Genomic DNA, 11,710 nt, shown 5'->3' on the forward strand with positions numbered 1-11,710 from the left:
TTTGCCAAATTGTTACTGGTTTCACATCATCCATACTGATTTGAATAACATTCTTATTTGGTGGAAGAGAAACAAATGGACACAAATTAAATCTGCTACCATTCACTTGAATAGTGTAATTTACACTAAAAAGTGGCTCAATAATTTTTGGATTTATTATGAATAATATCAAACATAAAGAGTTAAAAATCATGTACCCACCACCTAGATTTAGCAACTTCTATAATTATCATGATAATGCTGAGGTTAATGAGGACATCAATAGAATTTATGAATATGATTTTGTGAAGGCTTGAAGGTATATGAAAACCACCAAGGGAATTCACCAAGAGTTTCTTCTCTGAACTCTCAATGAACATTGTATTGGATTGCTCTTATGTTGAACTCTCAGATAGCACAAAGATTGACCCACTTTTCTGCATAATGCCACCTGTCAATTTGACACAGCTGGGCCTGGGCTTGCTCTCTTTTCTTATGTGACAGATGCTACTTCTTGCTTCCTTTTATTCTTTCTAGATTTTCAATGACATAGTAGTGTTGCCAGATTTAGCAAACTAAAATATAGCATGTCCAGTTAAAATTGAATTTCAGATAAATAATTTTTAATATATAAATGTATCCCAAGTATTGCACAGGTCATACTTATACTAATGAATAATTCATTGATTATCTGAAATTCAAATTAACTAGGCATCTTGTATTTTATCTGGCAACCTTATGAAATAGACAAGTCAAAAACTTCTGAGGAGGCTGTAGATAACTTTGGGGCTCTCAAGTCTCCAGGTCTGAAGGTAAAATGAAAAAGTAGGATAAAGAGAAAGAAAATATTTCTGTACCACAAATAAGAATATTTAGGATTACTTTTAATTTGTTGGAAGCTATACATGAGTGTCTGTGGTGTATTTGTGTTGGATTTAGTAAGTACTCTGGGGATTCTTGGGGAGACAGGGTGTGTGAACTTGAACAGGTTGAAGGCATTTTTTGATTAGGGTTGTGTTTAACAGGGAGTACTGTACCTATTACCACATTAATGCTCTATACCAACCAATGATGAAATCTCAAGTGTTGTAGCAAGGGTGTGGGCCTGTGGCTAAGTTGATCTTGAATGGTCTGGCTCCTACCTGGGGGTTGGCTACTGAATGACCTAGGTTGGCTTCAGTTGTGAGTCCTGCTTCCTGTTGAACCACTCAACTATCCAGGAGATGTCCTTCTCAGTGCAACATTTCATGTATGTTGAAAACAAGGAGAAACATGCAAACCATTGAGACCTAGTGTCAGAACCTGTACAGTGTCATTTTCTTCTCATTCTATTAGGCATAAAACCAGCTTCTCTATGTGGGAGGAAATCAGCTTTACCACTTTAAAGAGAGGAAATGCAAAGTCCCAAGGCAAAGTGTGTGGATTGATGAATAAGAGATAGAGAATTTGGCATATCACTTAATCTATCACAAGGGGTATGCAGGAATGTAAGTATGAATTGGGGTGTAGTTGCTTGTTTTGTAAATTTGTTTTCACATGGAGTACCTTTTCTCCTCTAAGTAATGTACTGAATTTTAAAAAGAATTTTTCTAGTTTGTGCAGTAGCAATATCAGCATTCCTATAAAAATTACCACAATGTTCCACAATTCCTAAAATGCTACCAGAAAAGTTCCTTTGAGTGCATGGTGGGACTTTTTCTTGCATTAAGCAAAATACATCCAAATGAAGAGTCTGTGATATTAAGGATGGAGATTTGTAGAAGAGTTGGTAGCACTGAGAGAAAAGGAAAATTGAAGATCCAGAACAAGTAGGTTACTGTTTTGGTGTCCTTTGAAATATAGCACCATTTTCTTCACCATCATTTGCTAAGTTTAGTCATTAGAAAGAGCAAACTGGAAATCAGATGTGGGATTCTGAGACTTGCCTGGTTGTGTAGCCTTTTTAAACCTGCAATGTCTTTGGGCAATTTTTTTGTTCCAAATGTGGATTGAATAAAAATTCTGTATAAACTCTAAAACGCCAAATAAATGAGTAACTTTTACACCAAAGATAATCTCGAAGAAACCATTTTAATTATGGATCTTTATTGTGTCCTCTACTTGCAAGTTCCCTTTTATTGAAATTAATAGTAAAAGGATGGGTTTGGTTCTTAGGTCTATTTATTCTACCAATTGTGGGTAGAAAATGAACTGGCATTAGACAATTTTATCAGTTAGGACTCTTAGTTTCAGATACGATCAACTTTAAGACTTAAGAAAAAGACTGGTCTCATTTTTGGGACTTGGATCGAGGAGCAGAGTGAGGCTTCTCCTGCCAATGCCTAGTGACCCAGGCATGATCTGGCAGTACAAATTAGGTGAGATGTGAGGGAGGATCACTCCTCAGAACAATTCCTGCTCACTAATAGTATTAAAAACAAGTACATTTTAAAAGGGAATTGCATGTGAAACAATTTCTTGCAACCACCCCCATAACATAGGTATGTTAATTCAAGTTTGCAGAGAAAATAATTTGCCCAAGAATCCCAGGATTTACAAGTGGCAGACCAGAGATTTAAACTCAAGATCTTGACTTCAGCAAGTATTGTGCAGTGCTATAAGAAAAATAGCAGGAGGATTGTTAACTGAAATATGAAGATCTGTGGGTGCAAAATCTTTCAGAACCTTGTTGGAATAAAAGGCAAGTTGCTAGAATATCAGTGCATGACTCTATGTCAAGAAAACATACAAATGTAAATGTTTGTCTCAAGCAAACCTGTGTACATATATTGGATATAAATGCATCTATCTAGGGATTCGTATCAAAATATTAACAGCCATTATCATCAGAGAGGGATGTGAGAGGCTGGGGACAAAAAAAGGGGTGTTTCATACTTTAGTACATATTAAATATAAACTGTAATTTTAAACTGTTCTAAATAACCTCATTGAGGGAGGAAAGGCAAAACACAATGTCTAGATGCCAAAAATTAAATATGAAACTCAAAAGTTTGATTCTGGACCATTCCTGTTTCTCATTTTTACTGTGACTTGAGGAAATGATAGGTGAAAACTGTTCTCAAACTTCTCAAATGAATAGAGATGGTAACATATTCTAAAATGGTGTGGACAGGAAAACTTTTTAGATCATGTGTGTATTAATGCCTCATATCCTCCCAAGTCCCACGTGACCTTTAAAACATTAAACTGCTTCTAGAATATATAGAACCTAGAGTTGAAACAAACACTTGTTTTCACAGTTTATAAAATACAATTGATACCTCCTATAAATTTCATCTTCCTTTGTTGGTTCCTAACGTAACCACTAGCAAATAAATGTGTGCATATTTTTTTTCTATCTACACAGCCACAATATATGTCATTTAGCATATTTTATGCTTTATATAATTGGTATCATAAAACATACCTTTTCTGAGTTACTTTTAACTGTCTTTGCTGACCCATGACTCTAGCTTGTTCACTCTGTTACACAGAAGCCTCTCATGTGAGTGTTCCCAATTTGTGGAACACTCATTAGGATCACCTTCTGTTGTATACAGGCTGCCATGAATGTTTTTGCAGATGTGTCCTTACACACACTCACAAGCAATTTTCTGAGGTGACAAGGGAACTTAGTTTAATAGATACAGTAAGACTGATTATTGTGCCAGTGTCTCTCTCCACCTACAGTAAGAATTCTCACTGCTTCAGTACTTAACACTTGATATTTTGAAACTTGCATTTTTTTGCTAATTTGATGTAGTAATTTGTGTTTTAGTTACTATTTCCCCAACATCAATGAAGAATATTTTTTCTATTGGTTTATCAGCCTTTTAGATTTTCTTTGCATTTTTGTTTCATAAAATAACCCTTTATTTTGAAAATATCTTTTGGCTTTTTGACTTTCTAATACTTAGTGTACATACAATTTCACATTTTAATGGATTTAAATTTATCGTATTTTTTAAATATCTTTATTTTTATGTGGTGCTGAGAATTGAACCTAGCGCCTCACGCATGTCAGGCAAGTGCACTACCATATGAGCCACATCCTTTGCCTCTGGTGTCTTTCTTTAATAGCTATGCCTTTTCATTTTATCTCAACATTTTTCTTCACATGTTCAGGTCTGAAAGTAGTGAATATGTTCTTTTTAAGTTTTTAAATATGACTTTTAAATGACAAATCTTTAACTCAAACATATGATTTTTTGAAGTAGGGATCCATTTTTTTTTCTGCAAGCAAATAACCAATTAGACAAACACAATTTTTCAAAAATTAACTCATGTATCTACCGATTTATGTATGAGTGTCTCATTCCAAGTCTGATTCAAGGAAAAGAACAGCAAAATTTGGCCCTTCAGATGTCCTTGCCATGTATCAGGAGTGATGCTAAACATTTTATGTGCTCAGTCCCCGGTTTTGCAGTAAGAATGTCAGGGCTTAAATGTGTACTCAGGAGCCCCAATAAATGGTAGACCATATAGTAATTGTTTATTGGCCAACAGAAATGTGTTTCATCAGGTGAGGCACACAAATATGCTGATTGGCACAAATTACATTTTTAACAAAAGGCACCCCCAATATATAACTTGCTTTTATTAAATAGGAAAAAAATCAATACCTTATAAAGAGTCACATATCCCAGCATCTTTTGTGAAAACCAACATAATTATGTCAGCTTGTTTGAACAAAGCTTTTAGAATGAGTAATTCTTTAAGCAGGGAAAAGACACCAAAAGGCTCTAGTCCCCAGGCTCTGTTTTGCTTTATCATTTTAGTATTCATGTAAATATATATTATTATTTAGAATATTAGCATCTGAACTAAATAATGACCCATTTTAATTAAAACCAGGATGTTTGGAACTTCCAAATAGTCTGAAGTTTTCCAATATGGACACAAACTAGCTCCTATTCCTCTTTCTATATTAAATGTGTCACAATATAACATTTTCACAGAAGGTGTTTAAGGCTCTGGCACATAAAATATGTAATTTGTGTGATAAATTATATACAGAAAATATTTAAAATTCTCCTGTGCAACTTGAGCTCTAAACATTGAAAAACCAAAAGTGTTCCATGTTATAAAATTTTAAAATATATTTCCTCTAAATTTGACACTGATTTGTAACTACATAAAATACACATCTTGCATAATGTGATTCCTCAAATGAAAATAATTGAACAGAATATATTTGATACCACTAGTTTTCTAGATCATCCTTTCTGCACAAAATAGTCTTTCATATAACTTATAAATGTTTCCAATTAAACTAACACTGACACAGCAAATATCAGATCTGTTTTCCTATTCATGTGTCACACAAATATGTCTATAAATCTTAATTTATATTTGTCTCAGTAGACAAAAGCAATAAAGAACGTGTCAGTAAGAGATATCAATAAAGGGTGCTTATTTATCATTTGAAAAAAATGAAAGTCATTTACACCTTGTTTGAAAGTTGTAAAGCAGCATATTTAATTCTTAAGGAAAAAAAAAGACTGAAACAATAATTATAAATTATAAATTCTAATAATTCTTCTTTTGGCATGAAAAGCCAGAGCACAAATTCTTACACTTTAATAGGTAATATATTAGTGTACATCTGAATATACATTTGCCAATGTTCTCTGTTGGTAGGAAGCTGGTCTGTGAAGTGGAAGCAGTGAAGTTCACTGTGGTGGGGCAACACTTAATGGCCCTCCTGGGCATCACAGGACATGGAATGGCTAAGTCCTGACCTGCCATTAACAGATATCCTATTTGGTGGAACAGTAACCTAAGAGGAAGAAACATACTTTGCATGCATCAATTTAAAATGGGACAGCTGTCAAATTTTCAACAATTAGCACATTTTAACTTCTTTTTCATTTATTATTTCAATAAATTACAAATAATCAAGGATAAATGTTCACTCTACCATGAAATGAAAAACCAGAGAGTTGTTATTTCTACAACAAACAAGTTAAATAATCCATTAACACATCTTCGGCTTTATAAAATTACCAAATCAACATAAAGGACAAGAGCACAAACAGACTGCAGGCCAAGCTGTTAAAGAGCATTTTTAGCTAGATTAATTCTGGCTCCCCAAGAGTGCTTTGGAAAATGCAACCAAGTGAAGTAAATTTCACAAAGGAATGATTTTACAATTTTTACATTGATAACATGTATTATCTTGATGTTTAATTCTCAGTGACCTCTTATTTATTAAAAACAACAATAAATGGTTTTAAAAACTACTCTTCATCTGTAGGGCTAAGAAAGGTCAAATCTATGACTCTTGTGCCACAACAATTGTGGAGGTTTTGGGATTTCTTTTAGTAAATAAACTCCTAAGTTTTGAAATTCTTTTGAAAGTCCATTTGCGGCAGTATCCCTATAGTATGCTCTTTTAAGGTCCTCAGGGAATAGACCGAGAAGGGCGATAGCTGGGTCAAATGGTGGTTCCATTCCCAGCTTTCCGAGGAATCTCCATACTNTAAGATTGGCAGCCATTATGAAGTCAAGCAACAATAAGTGCTGGCGAGGATGTGGGGAAAAGGGTACACTTGTACATTGCTGGTGGAACTGCAAACTGGTGCGGCCAATATGGAAAGCAGTATGGAGATTCCTAGGAAAGCTGGGAATGGAACCACCATTTGACCCATGCATGCTTTTAGCGCCTTTATCAAATATAAGAAAGTTGTAATTTTGTGGATTGGTCTCTGCCACATCAATGATCATGGCAGCACAATTCACAATAGCTAGACTTTGGAAACAACCCAGATGCCCTTCAATAGATGAATGGATTAAAAAACTGTGGCATTTATACACAATGGAGTATTACGCAGCACTAAAAAATGACAAAATCATGGATTTTGCAGGGAAATGGATGGCATTAGAGCAGATTATGCTAAGTGAAGCTAGCCAATCCTTAAAAAACAAATGCCAAATGTCTTCTTTGATATAAAGAGAGCAACTAAGATCAGAACAGGGAAGAAGAACATGAGGAAAAGATTAACATTAAACAGAGACTAGTGGGGGGAGAGAAAGGGAGAGAGAAGGGAAACTATGGAAATGGAAGGAGACCCTCATTGTTACACAAAGTTACATATAAGAGTTTGTGAGGGGAAAGGGGAAAAAAAAAACAACAGAGAGAATTAAAACAACAGCAGATGGGGTAGAGAGGGAAGATGAGAGGGAAGGGGAGGGGGGATAGTAGGGGATAGGAAAGGTAGCAGAATACAACAGTCACTAATATGGTATTATGTAAAAATGTGGATGTGTAACCGATGTGATTCTGCAACTTGTATTTGGGGTAAAAAATGGGAGTTCATAACCCACTTGAATCAAATGTATGGAAGATGATATGTCATGAGCTGTGTAATGTTTTGAACAACCAATAATAAATAAATAAATAAATAAATTAAAAAAAAAAAGAAAGTCCATTTGCGAACTGTTAGTGAATAAAAACACTAAATAATTTTCTAAATAGCTCAAAATTACAACTTAAAAAAATGTAAGGAAAAATCATGTGGATCCTGAATGGTGGAACTTGACTATTTTGAACATAAAATGAAAACTTTTTTAAAAACCAGTTTATCTAGACTATAATTTGGCTAATTTGGCTTCATAACCAAATGCTATCATTTTCTCATAAGACAAGAGCTGAAGTTAACAATGCTTGCAGATTTGACCAACAAAGTAAGCTGGTGAAAAGGAAAAGGAAATTTGTAAATTTAGTTTGTATTTGGTTTCCTTTTCTTTCATTTCTTCCCTGTACTAAACTAAGATTTAGTAACTTTCAGTAATGAAATTTCTTGTAAATCCAAGATGAGTAGAGTGGTTGATACTACCTGCCTGAGGGAAAAAAAGAAGAAGAAATGCTGCTGCTAGGGGAGGGAACTCATCTGCACCCTCTTCAGTGTTCATATGGGATTCCTCTCCAAGTACAGACAACAGACAGGTAATGACATTTTACTGTGTAACCTTGGCCCCAAAGTCTCCATGTGTAGAATTAGTTTTTGTAATTCATGCCAAAATTAGACTCCTCATAGTTCTTTGTGAGAAAAAAATTGTTTCATGTACTTAAAAACACATACTGATGGAGCTAAATGCTTAGAAGTAAAACATGCTCATTGCAGCACCATGTATAAATCCAATTTAATGGTTATCAATAAGTAGCAAATAGGTTCTATTATATTCATAGAGGTTAATAATACGTAGGCTTAAAAACAATAGGATAGATCTATATGTAATAAGATGGGAAGCTTCAGAAATATCTTCTTATGAAAGATTCTATTTTGGTAAGCTAAATGTGTTTATAAAAAATGTGTTTATAAAAGTGGTCTGGAAGGTTAGCAATCTATCAAGAGTGTTTACTGTGAAATAAAAGAGCCATTTGCTTTGATATTTAAAATTTTGTTTACTAAACTTTTAAATATGAAAGAACATCCTTAAAGAACTATTCTATAAATTCTAGGAGGCAAAGATCTTATCTATTTGGTTACCATATTATATCAATTTTTCAAGTGCCTGGCACAGTGTAGGACTTAGTATTTCTTACTGTAGACAGAGCTTTCAACCTGAAATCTTTTGTTCAAATCAAACCAAGGAAACATAAACAAAAAACAGGCCAGTTAAATAAACAAATCATGCCAGTCAGATTCTGGGTGATTTCTCCAGTTTTTTACTGACCCTCCCGCCCAGGCTTCTACCTACCCAAATTTAAAATTTTCAATCTTAGGAAATATTTATTATCAAAGGTGAAAAATTATTCATCAGTTTATTTTCATACTTTATTTTTATAAAGCTATATTCTCTTTGTAACAGTGTAATGACCTGCTTTTTAGTCAATTAGGAACCCTACAGTATAAAAAGCATCCAAAGAAGTTCTTGTGTCAATACAGGCCAATATTAATCTTCTCTGTAAATAACTTTATAGTTGATATATAAATCTCAACATGAAACCCAATTTGTGAAATACTGAATTAGATTAATGCTGTGTATGAAAACAGGACTGATCTCTGTGATTACACGGTTGAATGGAGGCAAGGTGTGGAAAAACCCTCCAAAACATGAAAAAAAACCATGGCATGTTAAAAACCCTATTTACACTACAGCAATCAACTAACTAATTGTTCTAATGTGAACCAACCATTCACAGGTTAATTATTCAGGTAAGAAAGAGAGCCATAAAGCAGGTTGATACCTGGAGTTAAATTGAACATTTGGGTGCCAAAATAGAGGCAAGAACAGAGCCAACTTTCTGATGAGCGATCTAAACCTACTGTCAAAAATCATTGGAGATTTTATTTGGCAATATCATTGTTGTTATAATTTTAAATGTCAGAATTTAAAAGAAACTAGGAGAAATCTTCATTACATGACAAAAACATGGAACTAAAGCAAGTATTACAAGAATGAAGAGCCTGTGTCCATTTTCACTACCTTTTGCAATTTTTTGAAATACAAGTTGGAAAAGTGCAGTGAATGTAGACATACAGTCCAAAGAAGGCAAATGAGAACAACTTACCACACAGGTCAAAAGAAAGAACTCTGCCAGCCCCCTACTGACCTGACTTTAAAAATTGGATATCTTATCATGTATTTTTGCATTAATTTGTATTTCATATGTATTGCATCAAGTAGTATTTATCTTGATAGATTTTAGGTTCCCCATTATATTGAATACCTATTCTACAAGCCCTCAACAACTCCTCCTCTTTTCCTCTTGAGGGAACCATAGCCATGATTTTTATGATTACTACCTTGCTTTAATTTTTTAAAATTACTTATTTATTTTTGGTGCTGCCGATTGAATGTAGGGTCTTGCTCATGGCAAGTATGTTCTCTACCACCGAGATATATCCCAAGCCCCAATTCATTTCTAAAGAGGACCACACCTATGCATGCATCACCAATATACAAGTTTTGAATACTGCTAAATATCTCATGGATAAATTTGTGTGTGTACTCCTCTTATAATGTCATGTTTGGCTCTATTTCATTCATTGTATTGCTATATGATCATATATGCATTGAATGCACTGCTATATTTTCTATTATCTTTGGATATTACAGTTATACTTATTTAGAGCTACTGCATATGACACTACATGAACACACTTATATGTAAGTCCTGGCACACAAAAACACAATTTTCAGAATTATATGACTAAAAATGAAAATGCTTGTCCTCGATTTTGGATACTGAAAACAGTATTAGATCTTATGTCCATTTTTTTGTGAAATAAAATGGGTTAATGTATGAAATATTCACTAAAAAGATTTAGGAGATCCCACTCTACAGACAGAGCTATCAAAAACTGCCTAATCCAAGAGATGAAATTTTAAACTCAATAGAATCTGAAGTAATGAGTTTTAAATAGGATACAATTATAGGATCATCATTTCAGTCTCCTTTCTGTGTTGATCAACATCCAGCTCATTCTGGAAATAATGAGAGTTTTCTGTGTGAAAGCACTGCCAACTCAGGGCCAGTAACACACCAAATACACAGCTGCCTACTGTACGATTCTGTTGGCTTAAAAGGCATTTCTAACTTAATGCACAGTATTTGCAATTAGTTCATTGGAATTGATTAATGTATTCACCAACTAAGTGCAGTAGCACTGCAATCAATTTCTGTGTGGTTACTGGTTCTCCTGGGGGCTGATGTGACACTGTTTTTCAGGCCTAGGCTGTGAATGTGCAGAAGATAGAGGCTTCATTTTATTCATTTTTACATTCCCAGTATCTGGTAAAATATTTGGTACTTGGAACTTATGTGCTTGAAATTGCTTGTCAGATTTATTGAATTGAGAAAACTATAGCTGTACAGTGACAGGTTTGAAACTCATCTTTAATTTATCAGATGAGAAATAGAAAATTTTTCAAAAATAAGACTGTACAGTTTATTAACATGAGAATATTTCCCCCTTTAAATGTAAATTTGTCATGATCTGTGAAATGCCAATTTCAATATTTAAAGCTATACCAAATTTCTATGCTGCTTGGTACCTAAATGCAGCTCCCCCCAGCCAAAAAAAAAGCTATAAAATTCAACACTAATCCCTCTGAATTATTTGTTTCCTTCACTCTTGAAAGTTTCCATATTTGCCCAGATAGGAGCACCATGTCTTCTGGGAGAAGAACATCTGTCACTCAAATACATGGAGAAAACTGGCTAGAGCAGCTGAGTATGGCAAGTGCTGAAGTCCTTGAGACACCCAAGTTGCCTGTTTTTTTTTTTTTTTCTGTTTTTGCAGCATTCCTGTTCCTTTGCAGATTTAATTTCTGTTGAACTCCATGTTTTGCTCAACAAGTCTCTTAACTCTTCTCTAAATAGTTTATAAAATGTTTAGAAAAGGAATTCACAAAATCAAATACCTAGGGAGTCAGTGGAATCCCAAGGACTTTCCTTCTGTCTTCAGTGTTGAGGTATTTCTAAGAGGATGACTACTGGGGAATCAAGCTGTAGGAATGCAGAGATGATTGACTCTGGGAAGTCTTAGTGCAGCTTCTGCTCAAAGTTCACCATGTACTCTTTCAGGGCATGAAGGGTATAGAGTGAAGAAACTCACCCGCAAAAATTTCCTTGGGACATTCATTTAGCATTTACCCTGAAGAAAGATACACCCTCCTCTCTCCTGCTTTCTACACCTCCATGAAGAAGAACTAGACAACTATGGCAGGGCATTATGAAGACTGTGGTTTCTGTATTAGTTCTCATCTACATTCTCTAGATTTTTTTTTTTTTTTTTTTTTT

The 11,710-nt window shown here is 34.3% G+C and overlaps 1 pseudogene; it reads right to left on the reverse strand.

Moving 5' to 3' along the window:
* Window positions 1-5,650: 5,650 nt before the first annotated feature.
* Window positions 5,651-11,710, reverse strand: part of LOC107161033 — a 24,741-nt pseudogene continuing 18,681 nt past the window's right edge.

This window comes from Marmota marmota, unplaced genomic scaffold, assembly GCF_001458135.2.
Source record: "Marmota marmota marmota unplaced genomic scaffold, marMar, whole genome shotgun sequence".
Taxonomy (NCBI): Eukaryota; Metazoa; Chordata; class Mammalia; order Rodentia; family Sciuridae; genus Marmota; species Marmota marmota.